This window comes from Cetorhinus maximus, chromosome 3, assembly GCF_964194155.1.
Source record: "Cetorhinus maximus chromosome 3, sCetMax3.hap1.1, whole genome shotgun sequence".
In the NCBI taxonomy this organism is placed as follows: domain Eukaryota; kingdom Metazoa; phylum Chordata; class Chondrichthyes; order Lamniformes; family Cetorhinidae; genus Cetorhinus; species Cetorhinus maximus.
The window spans coordinates 30,105,187-30,132,028 of record NC_135881.1 but is presented as its reverse complement, the minus strand read 5'-3'; the positions used below and the strand labels follow the sequence as shown (position 1 = coordinate 30,132,028).

The window sequence follows — 26,842 nt, the reverse complement described above, 5'->3', positions numbered from 1 at the left end:
CAGGCCAAGTTTCTTGTATGCAGAATCAAAGAGATTGAGGGCGGTTTATAATTTGGTGCAGAGTGAGCAATGATACTGCAGTATTCTGCAAACTTAAAATCATGTATATCTATGGTGGTCAGTTTAGTTTTTGCACAGAGGTATTGGGGTTAAAGGGTTTTCCATCTAGATGGTTTTTAATACTGAAATCAGAGGACAGCTGATCTTTGATAAGATGAAATGTCACTGTCAGGTAGACTGTATATGTATGGGGGCTTGTCTGACCCAGATCTGGGCTCTGAAGGTGTCGGTGTCAGATCTCCCACACAAGACAGCTACAGTCATATCATGAAACAATTGCAGGGTTTGATCAAGTTTCTTGGACATCTAAATCTTTGGAGCACAATCCACAGATCCACAATTTACTGAGTCAAATACTTTGTTCAGGTCGATAAATGCAAAGAAGAGTTCCTGGTGTTGTTCTTGACGTTTTTCTCAGATTTGTTTCTGCCACTATGGAGACTTATTATCTCTTGAGATGCGTGTTCTTTCCCTCTGACACACGTGATCTGGTTTGCTGTCCTTACAATTGCCGCTTGCTTACTGCTAATTTCAACAAAGTGTCCATGAATAGTGAAAGATACATCTAATGTCCTGTAATCCAAATCCACTTAGTTTGCGTTTCCAATGATGATGTTCCTGATCTACGCGCCTTAATTTGCATTTGACCACAGCAGATACTATCTGCCATCAGCCCACCTTTCCATTGTATCCAGCGCCCTCTGAACTTGGTTTGCCTCTTCAAATTTGGCTGTGCACATTTTCAAAATAAGAGTGGTGTAATTTGCAAATTCAGCTTTTGTTTCTGTTCACAGTTTCACCCATAAAACACTAAGTAGCACTGGGCCCAGCACGGATTCCTGTGGAACCAGCTAGCTGCCCCTTATTGTATCAACACTGCTCCATCACAACCACTCTTCTCTTTCTCTGGTTTAGCCAGGCTATTCCATGCCTTCCAATCTTGTGGGCTTATTGCTCAAGTGACATGGCATCCAAGTCAAAAACCAGAGGACACCAATTTCAGGTGACTGGCTAAGGAACCAGTGGCGATATGAGGAAAACCTTTTATTTTTTGCGCAGCAAATGGTGTGGATCTGGAATGCACTGTCCAAGATCAAGATGGAGGGAGATTCAATTGTGGTTTTTAGAAGGGAATTGGATAATTACCTGAAGAGAGAAAAAAAACCTGCAGTGTGACAGGGAAAAGGCAAGGAGCGGAGCTAGCCGAATATTTCATATCTCTTGCAGAGAGCCAACATGGACAGGTCGAATCGTCTCCTCTGGGCTGTTATCATCCTATGATTCTATAAAATCTAAATCATAGTGAAAGAATTTCTGCTGTCAGGGGATCATTTTTTAAAAAAAATTCATTCATGGGATGAGTGTCACTGGCAAGGGCAGCATTTATTGCCCGCCCTAATTGCTCTCGAGAAGGTAGTGGGGAGTCACCTTCTTGAACTGCTACAGTTCACCTGGTGTAGGTACACCCATAAAAGCTGTTAAGAAAGGAGTTTTGACTCAGCAACAGTAAAGGAATGGTGATATAGTTCCAAGTCAGGATAGTGCACGACTTTGAGGTGAACTTATGCTTCTCATGTGTCTGCTGCCCGCCATGTCCTTATAGGTATTAGAGATTGTGGGTCTTGAAGCTGCTGTTGAAAGAGCCTTAGAGAATTGCTGCAGTGTATCATGTAGATGGTACATAGGTAGCAGATGAGGTGTAAATCAAGCAGGCTGCTTCACTCATCACCGTGGCTTGCAGATGGTAGACAGGCTCTGAGGAGTACTGATTTACAGCATAGTAGGGAGTGAAAAATCTCTGGCTCCCAGCTTCTAAGGACAACACTGGAGGTGAATTACTCACTGCAGGTGAATTACTCACTGCAGAATTCTCAGCCTCTCACCTGCTTTTGTAGCCACAGTGTTGATCCAGTTATAATTTCCTCAAAGAATTCCAGTAAATACATTGGACAAGATCTCCCTCCCTTTAGTCCATGCTAACTTCCTTCTTCTACATCATATTATCCAAGTGTCTCTTTTAGAGATGTGTTGTAATTATATACCAAAAACAGATGTTTGGTTGACTGGCTCCTTAATTCCTCAAGCTGTTCATGTCACCTTGGGGTCACACAAACTACTTTTCAATCCTCATTTACTATTCTCAACTCTCAAATAATTTCCTAAAGATAGAGGCAAGAATATGACTGATTTTACTGACTACTTTAAGTAGCTGTGCATGAAGGGCACTTGTTGATTGGTGACAACCTTATCCAAAACCTTGTTAGTATTTCCTCCACCCTCAGGAATCTAACCTTTTTGTTGGAGGCACTGCTGAATGAAAGCAGAAAAAACCCATTCAGTATAGATTTGCTATATCCTTTGGTCAGAGAGCGAGAACAGTGAATAAGTAGTTCTTAAATTCAAAGCTACTATTCTTTTAAAAATTCTAAATAGTTTCCTTGTTTCACAGACAGCAAGACATTTTTAAAATCAAAATGGGATTTATGATAAATATTTGTTACTCTGTCAGGTTAATAAAAGTTGTAAATTTTAGAGCTTGTTTGAATTATTTTGATTTAATCTTCCTTACCTCAGCTTTGTCCTGTCACACAATCTCACCCCATTTTACTTTGTTTTACATGCACCTTCACACAGTTTTTCTTCACACTTTGGCAGTCTTGTTTACAGTGGAAACTTTATCCCAGGGTGAACACAGACTGGGTAATAAAACCTCCAGTGTAAGCCACTGTTGTCCTTAGAAGCTGGGAGCCAGAGATTTTCCACTCCCTACTGTGCCGTAAATCAGTACCTATTTAAGGGCCTCCTTTTAATAATGTGCACGTGATCCGAGTTTACATTACTGAATAAAATAAATCTTACTCCTGTCTCACGGTCCCTGATGGCAGTGAATCTCAGCTGTCCTCATGCAACCACTATAACTCTTAATACATCACGTGCATTTCTCTCCCCCACCCCCACCCCCAACCTTTAACTCAGCACTCGTTTTTGAATAAATAGGCAGCCTTTTTCAAGTGGACATTAAATACTTCAAGAGTTAAAAGTCTTCAATCCACAGTAGCAGAAGCTTATCGGACTCCCCGACTATAAGTCAGTTTTTGATGTCTTACACATCAGTGAGTCAAGGGGCGGACAAAAAAGAAACAGGCAACTATGGTGAAATAATGAAGCAGCCAATTAATGACGATGGCTTGGTACACAAATTCAGGAAAAAGTTTTTAAAATTACATATTATTTCAGCAAGATGACATGCATTTCTCTTTGGTTTAAGTCAGAAGATCACCTCAATTCCCCCAGCACCAGCGCACTTTGCTATTTCACACTATTTATCAAGGTAGAGTATGTGCACATGGTGGGGGATGGCGGAGAAAGAGCAGTGGAATGGAGGTGTGGGTTGAAGGCTCCATTTTAGAAGTTTTAAAGGTAATTGACGCTGAGCACAACAAGGTGGTCAGCGACTGCAGGATAACCAAGTACACAACCGAAACACTACTAAACTGGGCCGGCGGGGGGTGCTGGTAGGATGCAGCCTCAATGCAAATTTGGCTACCCGAAATGGGTCACATAGATAGGCCTGAGCACTAGGCTGGAGACCAGTGCTTTAGTACAGAGAAAAGGAGGCAGGACTTGAGCAGTGATTAGGTAATGACCTGAAGACAGTATCAGGCAGCCACAAAATGAATAGGTGAAGTATGGTGTCCTATTACCCCAAAAATTGGCAATCACCCTGCACACTAAAAAAAAGTGATGTATTGAAAAAAATGAAAGTTAAACAAAATGGCAGCTTGACTTGGGCAGTTTATGCAGTGAGGATTCCAATTACAGACTAAACAGGAAAAGCCCAAGTCAGGATTTACTATTCTAAGATGCTGAAATAAAAAGCATGACTCAATAACCTTACTTCCTGTATTACAGCTTATGTGGTCAGGCAGTGAACATTATACATAAGTAAATTGTCAACAACAAGGCCTACAGCCCCTTAGTCAATGTACAATTTTTCCAATACACAGAAGACAGAGGGAGAGAAGATTGCTCCATGAAACTAGACTACGCATAGCAGTTAGCACAAATGTGCACAAAAATACGACCAAAATTGGTGACAACAGTGAGATAGATCTGTGGACATGAACAACAATAGATACACCAGCAGGTTTCTTGTAGCATTGTTCACAGTGAGTCTAGGGATATATTGTGTTGTCTATTTTAATTTACAAATCTGGACATTAATCTATACTAACTGAATAAGTTATTATTGATAGAGGATTGTGGAAGTTTAAGTGGCACTTTCAGGCTCAAATTCTATATACAATTGTACATTTTGTGCTGTTTGAGGGGATGATTGCATAGTAAAATAGGGTGTATAATTATGTCCCTTTTGCACAAAACAAAAGCCACGAGGTGAAAAGAAAGAAGTTAATAAAAAATCAAATGGTGAAGAATAGAATTAAATAAAAAATTAAATTACATTGAATGAAAAAGTTGAGTCATGGTATTTAGCAGTGAATGAAGTTTTTTAATACGGAATATGTTGGGACAAGATTGTGAGAGGTGCTCGTACCCATGACCTGGATGTCGGAGCACGATGAGGGCTGTGAAGCATACATAAAGTGGAGAGACGAATGGACAGTAAAGTATATGCAGTGAGTCTTGGGTTATTGAAGTGGGATCGAGGAAAGTCACGGTAGTGGGACAGGAGTCAAGACCTGTGTCCCATTTGCTTCCAAGCCCACATTCAGCATCCTTTAACTTTCCATCTCCCCTTCCAGTATGTTCAAAATCCAATCCACTTTCTAATATAACCTCTGGTATCTTCATAGTGAAACCCAGTCCTCTCCCAGCTTCCTGTACCTCTGCAGCTCAATGTGCTAAACACCACCCCCACCGTGTGTCCAAGATTTCTTGAGTCCACTTGGTCTCCAGACTTTCCTGGGATGGAGCAGGGAGCACTTGGGGCTTCTGAGAAGCACACAGGTTGTGGAACTGAACAATCAGGCAGACAAGCTAGCACTAGGGCAGGCAGGAAGGCATTGAAAAAGTGGCCTCTGAAGCACTTCATGGATGGGGCAAAGAAGGAAAAAAGAGAAAGCTAATAATTACATGGGCTAGGAAAAGAAAATTGCCATTCCAACCTTTTCCCAGTCAGTACAACTGCAAGGGGAAAAAAGGCGGGGGAAAAATGCTTCAATTCCTCAACAGTGACTTTTTGAACACAACAATCCATATTTATATAGTGTCTTTAATGTTGTAAAATGTTCCAAGGCTTTTCACAGGAACGTTATCAAACAAAACTTGAAAGCAAGCCATAGAAGGAGCTATCAGGGCAGATGACCAATAGCTTGGTTAAAGAAGTAGGTTTTAGAGGAGCATCTTAAAGGAAGGAGAGAGGAAGGCAGGTGAAAAAGTATCAGGAGGGAATTCCAGAGCATTGGGCCTTGGAAGCCAATGTTGAACAAAGTTGATAACCAGAGATACACAGGCACAAAAAATAAATCAATTTTAAAAAGTGGATGGATAATTAACAGTAGCTGTAAGTATGCAATGGGGTTGTGACACATTCAGGGGAATTCAAGTGATGTCATTAACTGCGACAGCAAAAGGTAAATACACTCAGTGGGTTCCAGCTTTGAATACAGTACTAGCATCTCAACAACTTTCCAGTTTTAAGTATCAGAATTTGTATCCTTCATAACTGCTGCAATCATGCTTACTGAGCTGAGACTCTACATCCCATGATAGGAAGCTGGCAGTTGTTTTACATGATTAGGATCCTCCAGTTTTCAAACTAGGCTGGCTAACAGGAAGAGACACACTGCTTTATTCAGGACTATGCATCCTAAATATTAGTGTTCCATTAAACATGAAATGTTGGAGGTATTATATTGACTGTAGGCAGCTCATCACTGCAGAATTCAAAGGAAAGTATGAGATTTATTTTGCAGGGAGGAAGTTACACAAAGGCTTATTATGCATTGTATTTGAAACAGAGCTTAAAGTCAACATGACCCAGCGCATTTTGTACGGAAACCTCACCTGCACAGCCACACTTCTAGCCCAATACAATTTCTTTCTAAGGCTCTGAAGAAAAGTCATAGGGACTCGAAACGTTAACTCTGTCTTTCACTCCACAGATGCTGTCAGACCTGCTGAGTTTTTCCAGCATTTTTTGTTTCTTCCTAAAGTATACTTTGTCATCCTGGTCAATATTTACCTCTCAAACAGCACCACTAAAAAGAACAGATCATCTGGTCAGTTATCTCTTTGCTGGTCCCTATTGGGCATGACCTCCCTTTTCCAAAACCACAGGCTGCTGCTGTCCAATCTGAATGCTCATTTGGTATCAAGTTATGAGTTAAGCTGAAACTTTAAAAAAAAATCAGTCAGCATTGGCAAACATGAAGTCATTCTGTTCACAAAATCTTCATACCCCCATATCCACCTCCCTAACACTGAGACCTCACCTCCCAACAACACTGACCCCCACCTCACCCACACAGTTTTTGTCCCCTCCCCACAAGCACATACAGACACCCAGTAATTGTTTTCAAGGTACCCTTTAATTGCCTCCACTGTTTCATCCCACCATATTTTAGGAAGTCTTCAGTCGTATGTTCCAATCCGCATATTGCATCCCTTTAAGTTCTGCTGTCTACCCGTTCTTATGCGTGAAAGTTATATAATAAAATATACGTTGTTTGAAACCCACTATTCCTAGGCTCATCACCATGCAATTCTATCAAAAAAACAAATGCATTATTCAGCTTTTTCAACACTAATGAGATTTACAGCAGTATTTTTTGACTTGCACAAGTCCTGAAGCTAATATTGAAAAATATACATGACTACCTACCTTGCTGCCATTCACCTGGTGGAGTTACATACTTCCCAGCTTGATTCTCTCCTTTCTGTGCAATCACAATTGACTTTATACTCCTCACCCAACCAATTCCTTACTACATCCATTATGTAAAACTAACGCAAACACTTCTCAATTTATGGATGCAAAATATACTTCACAGAAAATTAATATTCTAAACGCAATCCAATTAAAAGTCATCCCAGAAGCCTTTGTTTTCATACAACAAACGGGTACCTTATCCTGAGTTCACTTTCTTACTGGATTCAACACACTGGCTGGATCACACAACACCCAAATAAATCAGATATTGCCTGGTCCATATGCAGAATCAGCACCAAAGAATCACACAAAACCTATAAGGCAAAATGTTATAAAGCTGCCAATTATACAGCATATTCTGAGCTAAGGTTTCAAGTTTAAGAAAATCATGAATACAATTATAAAAAAATAAAAACCTTTAAAAGACACTTACATACCTAGTCTTGAGCAGATTACATAAAACTAGTATTGCTGGCATCACCTCAGCGCTACTTTTGAAGGTTGACGCATTGAGATAATAGCCTCAAAAATCAAGAGCAAATTTCAAAATCTTTTCTGACCTTGCCCGTTGCATTTTACCTGTAAAGTTAAATAAAGATTGCCTCTTTGCCTGAATGGATCTACCTGCCTTTTGATTGTACTATTACCTTCATTTCATAAACTCACAAAAACCATTGGATTGCATAATGCGATTTTGCCCTTGGTAAAGGTTTGATTCTCAAGCAATGTATTGTTGGACAGAAAGCAACAACATTCTTTGACATCTTTGCAAGGGAAAAATCTATAGCAATGCATGGTCAAAAATAGAAATCCATCCAGCAGGTTCGGAGTCAAAGCACCTCAAATATCTGACCTAAAACGACAAGACATGGTGTGTGGTAAGTGTAGCGTGATTGGGAGGAGCAGGTAACTTTATGATTCTCCAAATGCTCTCCACCTCTGGGGTTTTCCCTGCGTCACGTTTGGGCCTGTTGTAAACTAACCAAGGCTGACTGCTGTGCACTTAGACAATAATTGGCGTATCCTGCAACCACCAAGATGACAGAGTGAACTAGATGAGACTTGGTCTTTTATAATCCAGCAAATCCCAAGTTCTGACTTTAATCATCTATTTTAAGCCATAATTTATTGAATTTTTACAATTTAAGCACTTATCAACAATGATGGCAAACTGGAGTAAGCAAATTCAAATCGTAACTAGAACTGGAGAAAATTTGTGCCGTAAGATGCTATGATTCTAAATGTGGTTCCTTAAATATGTTGAGTTTAGGTGTTTAACATTACATTCAGTCAGAGAAACACGAGAAGTTGGATTTGCGACACCACTTGATGCTCTCTGCAGGGCTACCTGGCTGATGGCAGTGCACAATGCAAGGTGAGAGATGGGCAGAACAGAGACATTTGATATACAGCCTTCTACTTGCATGTAACACACTCAAATTGGTATCAGCGTAAAGCAACTAACCAAAACAAAAATAAAAATAGCTGGAAAAACTCAGCAGGTCTGACAGCATCTGCAGAGAGGAACACAGTTAACGTTTCGAGTCCGTATGACTCTTCAACAGAATAGCAACTAACCGAGATGGATGTATCATTAATTGCAACATGAATGGGTTATATTGTATTCAAATCAGGCAGCGGCTGATTCCAAAGCCCACCTTTAAATAGCAACTCTAACATTGGTAAACATCCCAAAGTGCTTCAGTGTAATGAGACAAAAAGGATGTAGAGAGATATTTAGGGAGGAAATTTCAGAGTTTAACATCTAGACAGCTAAAGGCACAGTGCAGTGTTGGAGGATTGTAAGGCTGAAGGAGGTTTCAAAGATAGGGAGGGACAAGCCCCTGAAGGGACTTCACAAGAGGATGAGAATTTTAAATTTGTGTTGGTGGACCAGGGGCAAATGTAGGCACCACGGAGGAGTGGAATTTGCTGCAGGTTAGAATACAGACAGAACTTGAGAACTCAAGTTTATGAAGGGTGGAAGGAGGAAGGCTAGCCAGAAATAGGTGCATCTGGAGGTAACAAAAGCATAGATGAGGATATAGGCAGCTGTTAAGCAGAGGCAGAAAGGGAAGGTGAAAGTTGGGGCTGTTTCTGATGGATATGATGTGGGGTTGGAAGCTCAGCTCAGGGTCAAATAGGATGCCAAGGTTCTGTAAAGCCTGAGACAGTGTCTAGGGAAGGGGACAGAATTGTTTGCAAAGAAAGAGTTTGTGGTAGGGGCTGAACAGGCTTTGGGTATTCCAGTGTTTAATTAGAAAAACTTGCAATTCATTCCAGGCTTTTGCTTAAAATTATTTCAAAGGATGTGAGCATCACTGGCAAGGCCATCATCTGTTACTCATCCCTAACTGCCTTTGAGAAGGCGGTGGGTATACAGAAGTGATGGAGAGGTCAAGAGAGATAGAGGTCGGTGTCATCTGTGTACATGGTGGAACTTGACAGTATGTTTCTGTATGATACTGCAGAGGAGCATCATGTAGATGAGAAACAGAAGGGGGCAAAGATAGATTTAAGAATTATAAGAGTAACCAATTGCTGCACACCAGTTCAACTAAAAGCACATGCGAGTCAGGATAGCATATCAGCAACAAGTAAAACAGTAGCCTAGACTTCAAAACTACAGGCAAGATATATTCCATTTAATTTATGAGGCCACGATGCCCAGCAGAAACCAAAGGCTATATTTTAATTCTGCAATACTATGCATGCCTGACAGACTATTAAATGTCTTTGCATGTACAACACATGTAAAGTATTATGAATTTTCAAACTCACGCATACATATAAATATCAATTGTTCACTGTAAAATTCCCAGCCAGTTGTATACAAAACCCAAAGCACTAGCACTTGTCTTAAACGAAAGTACCATGTTTACCATTACTTTTTAAAAAAAACAAAATCAAGATTGCATACAGAATTATTGACTTTCCCACCCCCTCCTCTCCCCCAGCTCCCAAAACTGCCATACTAGTGTGGCCAAGATATTAGGAACAAGGGCAGTAAAGGTATTTTGGTGGAGGTAGTTCAAAACGCAATGCCTACCCCACACACACACTGGAGATGGATAGAGAGACAGACACTGGGGCTAAGCTGTTGATTTGAAGGAGGGCCAGCTTTATAAAACTATATGGTTAATGTGCAAGGAACAATCCATCCATCAAAACCCCTGAGAGAAGTGACCCCGTTAAATGGTCACAGCTCCCTGGAATCTGGCTTTACTCTGACCACCCCCTCCAAATCCCCGCCTCAAACACCACTACCGCCCCCCACCCCCCCTTCCACCCCCGCCACGCCAATATCCCAAAGGGACGGCGGCGACAGACAATCCAACCTCCCCCCCCCCAAAAAAAAATTAATTTCTCGTCAAGTTGGGCTTCGCAGAGAAAATAGAGGGGGGGCGGAATTAATGTCCAACCACAGAGACTGAAGTGAAATAATTAAAACAAAGAGAGAGAGAGAGAGAGAGAGGGGGGGGGGGGGGGGTGGAAGGCCGGATGGGATCGGCCTAGCCGCCGACTGCAGCCTCACTCTCTCTCCCTCCCTCCCTCCCTCAGCCCCCGGCCGCTCCCCGGCGCTGGGAGTGACCCCGAGAGGCGAGGCCGCCCGCACCGACAGGGAGAGGAGCCGCCATGTTCCCGGCTCCGCTCCCGCACCGAGCGAGCGGCCCCCCAGCTCCCCGCACCGGACCCGACCGGACCGGACCGGACCAGCCCAGCCCAGCCCGGACCCCCTCCCCTACCCTGCCCTGCACTCACCTCCGGTTCTCCCGGCTCGTCTGTCCCCGGACTATCCGCCGGCCAGGCCAGTGTCGAGTTCCCGTTTCCTCCTCCTCCTCCTCCTCCTCCCCCCCGCCGCCCGGAGCTGCTGCTCTTACTGACGGGGCTCTGATGGGCTCCGGGCTTTGCGATCGATTCCCACTCGGACTCGGCTCCACATCAACAGCGGCCAACAGGAGCCCGGCGGCGCCCCCCACCGCCAGCGGCCAGAACAGCAGGAAGCAGCCTCCACCTCAAAACACCGTCCACCTCAAAACCTCCCCTAGACCCTCCCTGCACCTCAAAACCTCCCCATGACCCTCCCTGCACCTCAAAACCTCCCCATGACCCTCCCTGCACCTCAAAACACCATCCACCTCAAAACCTCCCCTAGACCCTCCCTCCACCTCAAAACACCATCCGCCTCAAAACCTCCCCTAGACCCTCCCTCCACCTCAAAACCTCCCCTAGACCCTCCCTGCACCTCAAAACACCATCCACCTCAAAACCTCCCCAGACCCTCCCTCCACCTCAAAACCTCCCCTAGACCCTCCCTCCACCTCAAAACACCATCCACCTCAAAACCTCCCCAGACCCTCCCTGCACCTCAAAACCTCTCCTAGACCCTCCCTGCACCTCAAAACACCATCTACCTCAAAACCTCCCCTAGACCCTGCACCTCAAAACACCATCCACCTCAAAACCTCTCCTAGACCCTCCCTGCACCTCAAAACCTCCCCTTAGACCCTCCCTGCACCTCAAAACCTCTCCTAGACCCTCCCTGCACCTCAAAACCTCTCCTAGACCCTCCCTGCACCTCAAAACCTCTCCTAGACCCTCCCTGCACCTCAAAACACCATCCACCTCAAAACCTCCCCAGACCCTCCCTGCACCTCAAAACCTCCCCAGACCCTCCCTCCACCTCAAAACACCATCCACCTCAAATCCTCCCCTGGACCCTCCCTGCACCTCAAAACACTCCCTACAGCTCCCTCCACCTCAAAACAAGCCCAACACTCATTCCACCTCAAAACATACCGAACAGCCTCCCTCCCGCCTCAAAACAACCCTACAGCCTCCCTCCACCTGAAAACACAGCCTACACCCTCACTCCATCTCAAAACACCCTTCCACCACCAAACTCCCTGTACCTTCAAAATCCCTCCTTCCCCACATCCCCATTCCCCAAACTCCCTCCACCTCCAAACCCTCTCCCTTCAATTTCACACACTTCAAACTCCCTCCTTCCACCTCCAAACCTTCTCCCTTCAATCTCACTCACCCTTCAAAATTACTACCTCCATCTCCAAACTCTCTCCAGCTCTAACCTCCCTACACCTCCAAACTCCCTCCTCTAAACTCCCTCCACCAAAGTAATTCTCTCTACCTCCTCATTCCCTCCTACAAACATCCTCTCCAATCCTCCTGCCTCAACCTCCACCAAACGTTCTCCACTCCCTCCACAAGATTTCCTCTATCCCTCCACTTCCTCCAATCTCTCTAAACCCCCACCCTCAACCTCCAAACTCCCTCATTCAAACTGCCTCTCTCCTCCACATCCTTCCCCCCTCCACCAAAACTTCTCCCTTCACCTCCAAACTCCATCCACCTCCTCCAATCACTCCTCCAAACTCATTCTCTCCCTCCATCTCCATCATACTCCCTCCTCCACCTCATTACCCACCTCAATCCCCCTTCATTCCCTCCTCCAAATCCTTCCCTCCACTTCCTCCTCCCATCTTCCTCCCTGCACCTCCCCCTTCTCACTCCATCTCCTCCTCACTCTCCAATCCCTTCTCCTCTACCTCCCCTTCCCTCCTTACCCATCCACCCTTCACAGGTCCCTTCCTTAGACCACCCCCACTGCCCCCTCCCCCTCCCCTCCCCCTCCCCCTCCCCCTCCCCCACCCCCCTCCCCCTCCCCCACCCCCCCTCCCCCTCCCCCCTCCCCCTCCCCCTCCCCCCTCCCCCTCCCCCTCCCCCCTCCCCCTCCCCCTCCCCCTCCCCCCTCCCCCTCCCCCCTCCCCCTCCCCCCTCCCCCTCCCCCCTCCCCCCTCCCCCTCCCCTCCCCCTCCCCCTCCCCCTCCCCTCCCCCTCCCCCCCTCCCCTCCCCCTCCCCCTCCCCTCCCCCTCCCCCCCTCCCCTTCCCCTCCCCCTCCCCCACACCTCTACCCCTGCCCCTCCCCTCTCCTCCCCTCCCCCTCCCCCTCCCCCCTCCCCCTCCCCTCTTCCCTACTTCCCTACTTCCCTCTCCCCTACTTCCCTTCCCCTCTCCCCTACTTTCCTCCCTCCTTTCATTCCTTTCCCTCCCTCCTATCCCTTTTTCTCCTCCTCCCTCCCATCCCTCCTCCAACACCCCTCCCTTCAACCTCTACCTTCACTCCTCCTCCCACCTCCCATCCAAAGAAAAGTACAGCACAGGAACATGCCCTTCGGCCCTCCAAGCCTGCGCCGATCATATTGCCCGTCAACTAAAACACTTTGCACTTCCGGGGTCCATATCCCTCTATTCCCATCCTATTCATGTATTTATCAAGCTGCCTCTTAAACACCACTATCGTACCTGCTTCCACTACCTCCTCTGGCAGCGAATTCCAGACACTCACTACCCTCTGCGTAAAAAACTTGCCCTGCACATCACCTTTATAGTTTTCTCCTCTCACCTTAAATCTATGTTCCCTAGTAATTGACTCTTCCACCAACCTCTTTCACTCTGTCTCCCCTCCACCTCCTCCTCCAAACTCCTCCTCTGCCCCTCTCTCCCTTTCCTCTACATCCATCCTCCAACCTCCTTTCTGCTATCCAACAGTAAAACCCCTCTTTGACTTCATCCTCCAATGTCCTTCCCCTCCTCCGTTCCCCCTCTATCACCCCTTCCCTTCGCTTCCCCCTGTTCTGCCCATGCCCCTTCCTCATTTGCATGCAAGCCCCCCAACCTCCACTTCCACCTCCCTCCTCAGTCTCTCCCTGCTCGACCTCGCCACTCAACCTCCTCCCTCCACCTTGAATTTCCTTCACAACTTCCACCTTTGCCTCTTTCAACCTCCTTCCTTCCCTCCAGTTCCAATTCACTCCCTCCTCTAAATCTCCAATGTCCCTCCTCTATCTCATCTACTTCTCTCCCTCCCTTCTAACTCCATTCCCGTCCCTTGCCTCTTCCTTCAATCCCCTCCCTGAATGCCAACCTTCAAATCCTTCCTCTAATTTCCACCTCCTCTTGCTTCTTCAATCCCCTTCCTCCCCTCCGCAGTTCCAACTTCCAACCTCCAACTCCAATTACCTCCTCTACTCCTCCAATTCCTCAGATCCCCTACCTCCCAACCTCTCCCTCCCCACCTCTAATCCATCTTGCCACCTCTACCTCCAAAATCTTCTCCCTCCCTCTCCCCAACCTCCACATGTACCTCTAATCCCTCCTTTTTGTCCCTAAGCACCTTTCCAGACCCACCTCCAAACTGCACCTCCAATCCACATCATCATACCTCTTCTAATCCCCTTCAAATACTATTGAAGTATTCATATATATCAAGAAGAGAAGTAATCCTAATACTGACCCCTGGGCACACCACTGTTTACTTCCCTCCAGTCCAAAACAAGAAGTTTATCACTGTTCTGCTTCCTGTCCCTATTTTGTATTCCTTTAATCCCAAAAACTTCCATTTTTGTTTTTGTGGCATTTTTATCAAATGCCTTTTGAAATAGTCCATTAACTCAACATCACCCGCACTACCCTTTTCAACCCCCTCCCTTAATTCAGTAGCTTGGTTTGGAGACTCTTCAGCATGGCTACAACATGCCAGACTACCAGCCATATGCACCGAGCTTTTAGCAACTGCACAGACATGTGCCTTTTATCACATTTGTCAGATTTAAAGATTTCGGTGCGATTTCAAATTTTTTTCTCGGGCTTCTCACAGTTGGCCTAGCTGTGGTTAATACTATTGGGAAATTCCAAACATTTACCCCTTCTGTTCCTTTGTTTATACCTTCGGAGCTTCCTTCCCCTCCTATCTTAGAAGATGAGTCTGTTAACAAAACCTCCACTGATGACATGCATTTCAATCTTTCATTGACTTTTCGCAGAATCACAGAATCACAGTGCAGAAGAGGCCCTTCGGCCCATTGAGTCTGCACCGACACGTGAGAAACACCTGACCTACCTACCTAATCCCATTTACCAGCACTTGGCTCATAGCCTTGAATGTTATGACGTGCCAAGTGCTCATCCAGGTACTTTATAAAGGATGTGAGGCAACCCGTCTCCACCACCCTCCCAGGCAGTGTATTTCAGACAGTCACCACCCTTTGTTGCTGACCTAACCTTTTCTTTTGAGTATATGTAATCATTTACTCATTGTAATTATGTGATGTTATGTAGGCCACTTGTTCTTTTGTTTTGTTTTTGAAAGGTTTATTTTTCTGGTCTTCCCATTTGTTTTCCTCCTCCTTTTGAAAACAGGAAGGGTAGCGGAAAAGATGCACTTTCTCATTTCAGGCACCCACTGTCATTCTTAGTTTACTTCACAGAGTTGAAGTTTCCTTTCCTCTTTCCAACATTGTACATAGCCCCAGTTTAATAGGAAAGTCCCCTATTGTATTAATGCAATTTATTTTTTTCTTACACATTTGAACATAGGAATTGCAAGACAAAAAAGGTCAGGGTCCATCTAGGTTCACCTTATACCACTCTGGTAGTCGCATTAACCATCCTTCTGACCTTGATATTCCCAATATGGTCCAAAATTAGGGCACTGTTACCTTTGGGGAATTGGATTAACACTCCAAGCTAATTTCAGGTCAGATCCTGCAGCATATGCATAAGAATTTCATCCCATCATTCTGGGCTCCATTTAAATGTCAAAATCCTGGAACTCCCTCCCTAACATCACTGTGAGAATACCCACACCACATGGCCTGCAGTGGTTCAAGAAGGTGGCTCACCACCACCTTCTCAAGGGCATTTAGGAATGGGCAATAAATGCTGGCCTAGCCAGCCACACCCACATCCCATGAATGAATAAAAGAAAATCCAGACCTTAAAGGGAAATGAATAGACACTTGCCCGGCTGAACCCAGTTACATAACTTGGCTCCTTAAATCTCCAGCTTTTCTCCCATACCCCCACTGTAACTTTGGTGGGAAACTATCATAATACCTGGTGTCGGCCATGTCTCAGTTGGTAGCATGCTTGCCTCTGAGTCAGAAAGTTGTGGGTTCAAGTCACCTTCCATACATCTGAGGTCAACCAAAATACTGCTTCCCATTTCCTAACTCGCACCAAGTCCCATTCACCTATCATCCCTCTGCCTGGGGCTGACCTGCGTTGGCTTCCAGTCAAACAATGCCTTTATTTTAAAATTCTCATCATTACTTTCAAACCCCTCCATTACCTTTCCCCTCTGTATCTCTGTAATTTCCTCCAGCCCCACAACCCTCTGAGATATCTGCGCTCATCTAAATCTGGCCTCTTGAGCATCCCTGATTTCAATTGCTCCATTAATGGTGGCTGTGTCTTCAGTTGCCTAGATCCTAAACTCTGGAATACTCTCCCTAAATCCCTCTGCATCTCTAGCTTGTTTCCCTCTTTTAAGATGCCTCTTAAAGCCTACCTTTTTGATCAAGCCTTTAGTTACCTGTGGCTTGGTGCCTTACTTGGTTTTGTGGTGCTCCTGTGAAGTCATGAGCTGTTTTATTACATTAAAGATACTATAATTATATGTTATTGTTGAAGTATTTCTGGCTGGGAACCAGTTACACCAAGTCCCAACCATACATCAGAGATTCCTCTATGGCCTAATGAGGGTAGACATTGATCATCCTACACATGGCTATTGTCATTTGGTGTGGAGAGGGGAGGGATTTGGCTGGAGGCAGGGACTTGACTTTCTTACATCAGGAGTTCTATGTTCCAGACCTGCTTAGAACCCTAAGTTTTGTCAGCAAATGTATGATTGGTCAGGCCAGATGTGCCTCCCCAAGACTACAAATCATTTTATTGTGAAAGCAGACACCTTACAAGGAGGGTCATGGCAACATCTCTCTGTTGGTTCTGTTTGGGGATCAGGCTCCTCATCCATATGGCCAGACAGTCTTCAACTGGACTTTTCAGTGGGCATTCCAGATGTGATCCCAATGGTTGGGTGTCCACCATTAAGACTCAAATCAGGTAACCTCTTCATGTGGGCATGGGCTACTTAATTTTCTGTAGAGTTGTGAGTGGAACTGAACACTGTGCAAACATGAGTAGCCATCTGACCTTGTGATAGAAGGAAGGTCATTGACAATGCAGCTGAAGATGGTTGGGCCGAGGACAATGCAGCCACCTTGAAGGCCTTCTGCAGCAGTGCCCTGAAGCTGAGGTGATAGGCCTCCAAAAACTATAACAACCTTCCTTTCTGTGAAGAATGACACCAACCAGTAAAGAGTTTTCCTCGGGCTCCCATTGATTTCAATTGTACTAGGGCTCCATGGCGTCAAATATTGCCTTGATGTCAAGAATGGTCACTCTCAACTTACCCTTGGAACTCAGCCCTTTTGTTCATGTTTGGACCAAAGCTGTAATGAGGCCTGGAGCTGAGTGGTCCTGGCAGAACTCAAATTGAGCATTGGTGAGCAGGCCATTGTTGAATGAGTGTTGTAGGTAACCATGCTGACAACCTCTCCTATCGTTTTGCTGATGATTGAGAGTAGTCCGATGGAGCAGTAATTGGCCAGATTGGATTAGTTGTGTTTTTTGTGGGCAGGACAAACCTTGCCCATTTTTCATTTTGTTGATTAGGTGCCTGTGTTGTAGCTATACTGGAATAGCCTGGATAGTTCCAGAGTACATTTCTTCAGCACTGCTATCTGAATACCTTTGGGGCCCATAGCGTTTACTATGGCCAACGTGCTCAGAGGTTTCTCAGTATCATGTGGAGTGAATTGAATTGGCTGAAGATTGGCTTCTGCGATGGTGGTTGTTAGTTGGCAGTTAGTTTAAAATTAACTAGCATTGTAATTCACAGTGGTTTTAGGGTGAAGTGCTGAAAGCAAATAATAGTCTCTGAAGAGAAAAAATACTTGACCTCGATGAGTACTCGATGCTGCCATTGGGATGGCAGCGTTTTTGTTAATGGGTGCAGATGTCAGATGGAAAGAAACATCTAGAAACATCAGGGGAGAATAAATTCAAAAGGTGAATATTTTCTAGTCAAGCCTGATGTTAGTCTGGCAGGTCAAGCTGTGCAGGTGAGGCCACATTGGTGCCAATTTTGTTTCTTGCACAGTGTAAGCTTGTTAGCAGTAGAAATTAGATGTAGCAACAATTGTAGTGTATCAGAAAGTGAAAGAACACCTACAGGAAATTTCAAAAACAGAGTATCAAGAGAATAGGGGGCCAACTGTGCTACATAACTGCCATTGAAGGAGGTGTATCCATGTTAGGCAAAGTCGCTTGGAGCTAAGTGAGGATGTAGCCACTAAGTTCTAATACCTGTCAACCAATAACCCATTGCTGCAGCTAAGCGGAGGACAAAGATAGGGCTGAAGCATTAGAAACAATTCTCAGTCTGAAGTGCTGAGGGGATGATCCATCTAGGCCTCCTCCAGAGGGCCCCAGCATCACAGATGCCAGTCTTCAGCTAATTCGATTCACTCCACATGATGTCAAGAAATGGCTGAGGGCACTGGATACTGCAAAGGCTATGGTCTCTGATAATATTCCGGCAATAGTACTGAAAACGTGTGCTCCAGAACTTACCGCGCCCCTAGCCACGCTGGCATCTACCCAGCATTGTGGAAAATTGCCTAGGTATGTCCTGTACACAAGAAGCTGGATAAATCCAACCTGGCCAATTACCCCATCGGTCTACTTTCGATCACGAGAAAAGTAATAGAAGGGATCATCAACAATGCTATCAAGCAGCACTTTTTTAGCAATAATCTGTTCACTGATGCTCAGTTTGGGTTCTGCCAGGGCCACTCAGCTCCTAACCTCATTGCAGCCTTGGTTCAAACATGGACAAAAGATCTGAGCTCCAGAGTGACGTGAGAGTGACTGCCCTTGACATCAAGGCAGCATTTGACCGAGTGTGGCATCAAGGAGCCCTAGCAAAACTGTAGTCAATGGGAATCAGTGGGAAACTCTCCGCTAGTTAGAGTCATACCTAGCACAAAGGAAGATGGTTGTGGTTGTTGGAGGTCAATCATCTCAGTTCCGGGACATCACTGCAGGAGTTCCTCAGGGTGGTGTCCAAGGCCCAACCATCTTCAGCTGCTTCATCAATGACCTCCTTGCATCATAAGTTCAGAAGTGGGGATGTTCACTGATGTTTGCACAATATTCAGCACCATTCACGACTCCTCAGATACTGACGCAGTCCAAATGCAGCAAGACCTGGATAATATCCAGGCTTGGGCTGATAAGTGGCAAGTAACATTCACACCACACAAGTGCCAGGCAATTACCATCTCCAGCAAGGGAGAATCTAACCATCACCCCTTGACATTACCATCGCTGAATCCCCACTGTCAACATCCTGGGGGTTACCAAACTAAACTGGACTAGCCATATAAATACTGTCGCTACAAGAGCAGGTCAGAGACTAGGACTACTGTGGCGAGTAACTCACCTCCTGATTCCCCATGCCCTGTCCACCATCTACAAGGCATAAGTCAGGAGTGTGATGGAATACTCCCCACTTGCCTGGATGAGTGCAGCTCCAACAACACGCAAGAAGCTTGACACCATCCAGGACAAAGTTGCGTGCTTGATTGGTACCCCTTCCACAAACATTCACTCCTGCCACCGCGCACAGTAGTGTGTACCATCTGTAAGATGCACAGCAGGAACTCACCAAGCCTCATTAGACAGCACCTTCCAAACTCATGACCACTGCCATCTAGGAGGACAAGGGCAGCACACACATGGGGACACCACCACCTGGAAGTTCCCCTCCAAGCCTCTCACCATCCTGACTTAGAAATATATCACTGTTCCTTCACTGTTGCTGGGTCATAATACTGGAAATCCCTCCCTAACAGCACTGTGGGTGTCCCTACACCATATGCTTCAAGAAGGCAGCTCACCACCACCCTCTCAAGGACAATTATGCATGGGCAATAAATGCTGGCCTAGCCACATCCCATGAATAAATGTAAAAAAAATCCTATGGTGGGAGTGAAAGTCACCACAGTCTTTACATCACTTTTACTTTCCAAGTATCTACAGGACACCTCTCTGGGGTTCTATGCCACCAACTGGTCATATAATCAGAGAATACTACAGCATAGAAGGAGGCTGTTTGGCCCATCCTTCGATATATGGTTGAAGCTCTGCTTCAGAGGGTATAGCATCACATAAAGTTCAACATTAACACATCAGAAACAACAGTGGCTTGGCCAGTTTTATTAAAGTGAAAGGCATTAATGACTGGACATTAATCCCTCAATGTCCAAATGATGTATAATTTCAACCCAAAAATGATGCTTGTCAAAGCATGCACTGAAGGAGTGTACATTGATTTTTTTCATGCTCAGGCATTCTAGCAAGAATAAGTCTTTGAGGAAGAGGTAAAATGGAAGGCTGACTCATGGCAGACAGTGGCTATAGAATGTGCCCAAAGAACACAACACTTCTGTTCAACCCTGAAATTAAACTGACAAAGAAGTAACAGAGAAGAATGGAAGTTAGTGCATCACAAGGACAAGACCATCTGGTTTAAGCTTAATTTATTGTATTAGGACCTCCCTTGCAGAACCTGTTTGTAACTAACCAATTGGCTAAGTGGGATAAGTGGAATAGTGAGATTAAGGTACTACTTTTTGGGACTCCATTTCAATATAAATAACATATACATAAAATAGAGTGTAGTTATCTACATTTCCTGTGTATACAGTAGTATCTAAATGCATTTTATGTGTATTTACACATAGGAGTGGAGTTTACAAATTAGTGTAAAAGCATAGAACTTTGTGTAACAGGAGAGTTCAGGAACACATAACAATGCATCCCACAAGATTTTCCATCCTTATAATGTTATGATCTGTGGCTGGATTGTTAATTTGTATAATTTATTCCACATTGGCACTAAAATTCTAACACAATACCTGCTCGGTATGATTTACTACCATGCTTATCACATCTGAGGAGTTCATGTGGTCCTGTTTAAAAGTGTTCATACCCTTTATCTATGCACTACTCAGGAGGAGGCAGGAGTGCGAAATGCCAAACCATTGCCTCACCAAGACTGAGGGGAAGACCTATGTCTTTGCCACCTGGGGTGTTCAACATTACCTGTGTGAAGCGCAGAAAGGAAAATGTGCCATAACAGAACTTGTCTGATTCCTCTTCCATTGAATTTAATGGAAGCAAATTCTAGCAAGTTCTGCATGGGGTAGGTTATGTCCTCTACCAGATATACCCTCTGCACTCTGCCCAGCTGACATTTAATGCCCAGGCAGTAAAATGAAAAAAACTATAATGTGCTTTCTGTGTAGTGTTGTGATTATCCCTCATCAGTGCCAGGCATATCCTTTGCATGAGTCAAGGGGATGTCCTTACTTACAGAGATTCCTTAAAAACCACTTGTGCAGCATGGTCTTGCCAATAACCTTTTATTGGCATCATTGCCACTCAGCTGTTCCTGTGCCTCCGGAAGATTGACAGTGCTGAATGTCAACTCTTTGAGGTGCGCAATGTTTGCATCTATAAGACTCTTGAGCATGTCTCTGATGTTAAGGGTTGCTGGCAGAAACAGTAGTGTGGGGAGCCAGTGAAGTTTGGAGGGGGTGGGAGAGATGAGAGTGCAGGACTCTATGAGTGAAAATATGGACAGCAGCCTTTTTGATAAGTTGCAGTCCATGGATGGTTGAGATGAGAAGCCAACTTGGAAAGAAAATTTGAGCTCCAAAGTGATTAAGACCCGAATTAGAGTTGCACCAGGAGGAAGAGTTGGAAAGTTGAGGAATGTTACTGAGGTGGAAATAATGGTCTCCTTAGTGAAAGTAAGGATCAAGCTGTACAATGAGATGATTCAGCTGAGGCAATGGACAAAGTAATTGCTGTAGTCAAAACTATAGGTAGGACCTAGAAAATAATTAGTTTGCTTTTATCAACATTAAGATGAAGGAACTTTTTGACTCATCCAGGTCTTAATACAGACCAGGCAGATGAAAAGTATCTTAAAAAACTTGGTTTGATGAAGGAAACAGAAGGCAAAGCTGGGTATCTTTGGCACATATGTGGAAGCTGACACCTGACTATCATATGATATTGTAAAGTGAAGAGGTGTGTGCCATTGAAGTGTGCATCATACATGATCCAAGAGGCAGAAGTGGAGAAGATGCTGGAAGCAATGTATTGACAGCATTGCAAAGGTATGAGTATAATCAGGAGAGAGCAGTGTCATGGAGATGGGCTGTGGATAAAAGGTGTTGTAAAAGAATGGAGTGGTTGGGAGAAATTTGAGAATGGGAAGAGACATAGAAGCCTTGTCACAGTCACATGGGATGTCAACTTTGACCAATGCAGTCGCCGTGTCCTGGGTAAGGTGGAAGTCTGATAGGACAGCCTCAAACAAGAAGTGTTGGGAAAGGCAAGAATGCAATTGCAAAACACTGATATGTTCAATGAAAGAAACAGAAGAATGAGATTGGGTGTCAATTGGAGAGAGGCAGAACAGTCGCATAAAGATAGAATTAGGTTGATAGTATCATAAATATGGCCTGAAGAAGTGAAATTGGGTAGTCAGGATTTGGACAAAAGGGGACCGAGAGGACTAGACTTTATGGATGAGTTGGATAGGCCGAAGGCTGAGTGTGAAAGGGGTGAGAAACTGTAGAGTAAATGGTGCATGAGGCTTGGTTGGGAGAACATGAGTGAGAATTAGGACTTGAGTAGGATGGAGGAGTTGAGGAGCAGTTAGAAGGAGCAGAAGCAATTATACCTACAGCCTCAACATGGAATGCAGGAAGTCCATGACCTTCTCGCATTTTGAGTCAAGGTGAGGCAAAGGTTATGGAGAACTGAGGGAAAACTTGTGGTGGAAAAGGTTTGAAATTGTTCCCGTTCCAGGGTGATATTGTATACATAAGAATATAAGAACTAGGAGCAGGAGTAGGCAATTCAGCCCCTCGAGCCTGCCCCACCATTCAATACAATCATGGCTGATCTCATTTCGGCCTCAACTCCAATTTCCTGTCTTCTCCCCATAACCTTTCAACCTGTTACTAGTTAAAAATCTGTCTATCTCCTCCTTAAATTTATTCAGCCTCCCCGCATCCACTGCACTCTGAGGCAGTGAATTCTACAGATTCACGACCCTTTGAGAAAAGTAATTCCTCCTCATCTCTGATCTAAATCTACCCCTTAGCCTAAAGCTATGGCATCTTGTTCTAGAATGCCCAACAAGGGGAAACATCTGCTCCACGTCTACTTTGTCTATCCCCTTTAGCATCTTATATACCTCAATTAGATCTCCTCTCATCTATCTAAACTCTAGCGAGTATAGGCCTAAACTGCTCAATCTCTCCTCATAAAACAAGCCCCGCATCTCTGGAATCAATCTAGTGAACCTCCTCTAGTGCAACTACATCCTTCCACAAGTAAGGGGACCAAAACTATGCACAGTACTCCAGGTGTGGTCTCGCCAATGCCTTGTACAGTTGCAACAACACTTCCCTATTTTTATACTCTATTCCTTTAGCAATAAATGCCAAAATTCCATTTGCCTTCCTTATTACCTGCTGCACCTGCATACTAGCTTTTAGCGATTCATGCACAAGGACACCCAAATCCCTCTGCATTGAAGCATTCTGAAGTTTCTCTCCATTTAAATAATAAGTCGCCTTTCTATTCTTCCAACCAAAATGGATAACCTCACACTTATCCACATTAAACTCCATCTGCCAAATTTTGGCCCATTCACCTAACCTGTCCACATCCATTTGTAAATTTCTTATTTCTTCATTGCAACTTACTTTCCCACCTATTTTGGTGACATCTGCAAATTTAGCTATAGTACCTTCTATCCCTGAATCCAAGTCATTAATATAGATTGTAAATAGTTGGGGCCCAAGGACCGAACCCTGTGGCACCCCACTAGTTACAGCTTGCCATCCAGACTCTCTGCCTTCTGTTGGTTAGCCAATCCTCTATCCAAGCTAATATATTTCCCCTAACTCCGTGTGATCTTATCTTGTGTATTAATCTTTTTGTACCTTATCAAAGGCCTTCTGGAAGTCCAGATATACTAGATCTACAGGATCCCCATTATCCACTTTGCTTGTCACATCTTCAAAGAACTCTAGCAAATTAGTCAAACACGATTTACTCTTCATAAAACCATGCTGACTCTGATGGATTGCATTTTGACTTTCCAAGTGCCCCATTACTACTTCCTTAATAATGGATTCCTACAATTTCCCAACGACAGAATTTAAACTAACAGGTCTATAGTTTCCTACTTTCTGCCTTCCCCTCTTTTTGAATAAGGGCATTATATTAGCATTTTTCCAATCCACTGGAATCTTTCCAGAATCCAGGGAATTTTGGAATATTATTGCCAAAGCATCCACTATCTCTGCTGCCACTTCCTTTAAGACCCTGGGATGTAGGCCATCAGGTCCTGGGGACTTGTCACCCTTTAATCCCAATAGTTTGCTCAGTACTTTTTCTCTAGTGATGGTGATTGTTTGAAGTTCCTCCTTCTCTATACCCTCTGCTCTACCTGCTACTCTTGGGGTGGTACTAGTGTCCTCCCTCGTGAAAACTGAGGCAAAATATTGATTAAGTGTAGTAAGCAATAAGAATTGTAAAGACTCACTTGTTTTCAGGAAGACTTTTTTTTGTTGTGTTCCTTTGCCTTTGGAAGGACTCCGATGGCCTCAACTTGTTTCGTTGGCACAGATTTTAAAAATTTCTGCTGTCACAATTAACGCCTGCCTGCAGCTGTTGATTTTGCAGATTAATGACCACAATGAGGAGCTCTGTGACATTATAATTTAAGAAGGTCCATCATGTACATCGATCTCTTCTTCATTTCTAGCTCCCCCACCTACTCTTGCCATTAAGTTATTTCTAGGATTCTATGAACCAGTTCCGGTTGAATTTTAGGTCTGGCTGGTCTGATCCCAAACTGCCTTCAAACTTGGTAAACATGGAACAACCAATAAAACATGGTCAATTACCATCACCAAAGCCACTAAAATTCATTTCTAAAGTGGGCCTCTTACCCCTAATCTTAGGCTAAATTGGGGCAGGGTAAGGTTTGAAAATTCAATGTAATCATTTGTATATTTAAGATGTTAAACTCTTCCCTTCTCTTACTCAGTTTTCAGGTGGAGCAACATTTTTGTATAATTGGATAGACAGCATCCTCGTGAAAATTACTTTTTCATCTGAATTGACCTATTGACATATAGTAGAATTTCACTGGGTGGTAATGAACTGCTTTGTATATTTTATACCAAAATAATGGATTTTAAAGTATAAGTAATCTTCAGATCCTCAGTTCTACATACACCCTAGAACATGATAACCAATTGTATAGGGCTTTGGTGTGACCACATCTGGAGTGCTGTGGGCATATTTGGTCTCCATATTTAAGGAAGGATATACTTACATTGGAAGCAGTACAGTGAAGTAGATTGGTATCTGGGATGAAGGGTTTGTTCTATGATGAGAGACTGAGTAAATTGGGCCTTTATTCTCTGGAGTTCAGAAGACTAAGAGGTGATCTCATTGAAACATATAAGATTCTGAAGGGCTTGGTAAGATTGATGCTGAGAGGTTGTTTCCATTGTTTGGGGAATCTAAAATACTAGGGCACAGTCTCAGGATAAGGGGCCGATCATTTAGGGCTGCAACGAGGAGAAATTATTTCACTCAAAGGGTTGTGAATCTTTGGAATTCTCTACCCAAGAGGGTTGTGGATTCTCCATCATTGAATGCATTTAAAGCTGGGATAGATTTTTTGGCCTCTCAGGGAATCAAGGGATATGGGGAGCAGGGAAAGTGGAGTTGAAGCCCAAGATTAGTCATAATCATATTGAATGATGGAGCAGGCTCGACATGCTGTATGGCCTACTCCTGCTCCTATTTCTTGTGTCCTTGTGTGATTTCTATTAAATATGTTTATACATCTGTTAAAACATCAGAGAAAGGAATTTCATTAGAATAAGTGTTTGTGTGTCTTAGATTAGTTAAAACCAGCTGCAAGGTGTCAGTTTTGGCTCGGTTGTAGAACACTTGTTTCTGAGTTAAAAGGTCATGGGTTCAAAGTCTGAAGATTTAAGCAAATAATCTAGGCTGACACTCCGGTGCAGCACTGTGGGAGGGCTGGACTGTTGGATGTGCTAGCTCTCAGTTGGGAAATTAAACCAAGGCCATTTTGGCCTGTTAGATGGATGTAAGAAACCCCATGGCATTATTTGAAGAAGAGCAGAGCAAATTTCCCAGGTTATTAGGCAAAATTTATCCCTCAACGAACATCACTGAAACTGATTAACTCATTACTTACCGCATAGTTGTTCGTAGGACCTTGCCATGTACAAAGTGACTGCTGAAGTTCCCAACACTATAATAGTGATCACACTTCAAAAGTAATTAATCAGCTGTGAAATATCCTGAGGTTATGAAAGGTACTATATCAATGCAAGTTCTCTCTTCTTTGCCTGATCACCAATGAACAAATGTCAGATATTTAACAATACTGATCCAAGGTGAAAATTATAGGGAAGATTTTCCCCCATCGGCGGGGGGGGAAGTGCAGGAGTGGGTGCGGGCAGGGGTGCCTCCGACTGGGGGCGCGCTGCTATTTTACGTGGGCAGGCCCCCAATTTTATATGGGAGGGCCAGCATGATGTCCACCAGGAAGCGCTATATGCTCCCTGTGCGGGTGGGGGGGATTCCCTCAACCGAGAGTGCACTCTTTTGCGCATGCACGAAAGAGCGCACTGATCTCCCTGAGGCTAAGTGCTGCCTCAGGGCGATCGGCTCCAAATTTAAAAATGGTAAGCAACTGATAACAACATTTCCCTGACACTGTCACATGAGTTGGGACTGTCCATCACTTTTACTGAAACCTTTATTCAATATTTAAAAACCCTCATGAAACCTCATCCCGCCCGTGGATGAGGTTTCATGCTTTT

General features: G+C 44.4%; 1 protein-coding gene across 6 annotated transcripts in view; it reads right to left on the bottom strand.

Annotated features, from left to right (window-relative positions):
- Positions 1-10,914, bottom strand: part of zmynd11 (zinc finger, MYND-type containing 11) — a 189,480-nt gene extending 178,566 nt beyond the window's left edge. For 2 of the 6 annotated variants that reach the window (XM_078537317.1, XM_078537324.1), the window contains exon 1: positions 10,715-10,879. The gene's annotated coding sequence lies outside the window, so the exon portion shown is untranslated. Of the gene's footprint in view, positions 1-10,714 lie in introns of all 6 variants that reach the window. The other 4 variants (XM_078537348.1, XM_078537313.1, XM_078537331.1 and 1 more) reach the window with 4 other exon arrangements.
- Between the last annotated feature and the right edge of the window lie 15,928 nt (positions 10,915-26,842).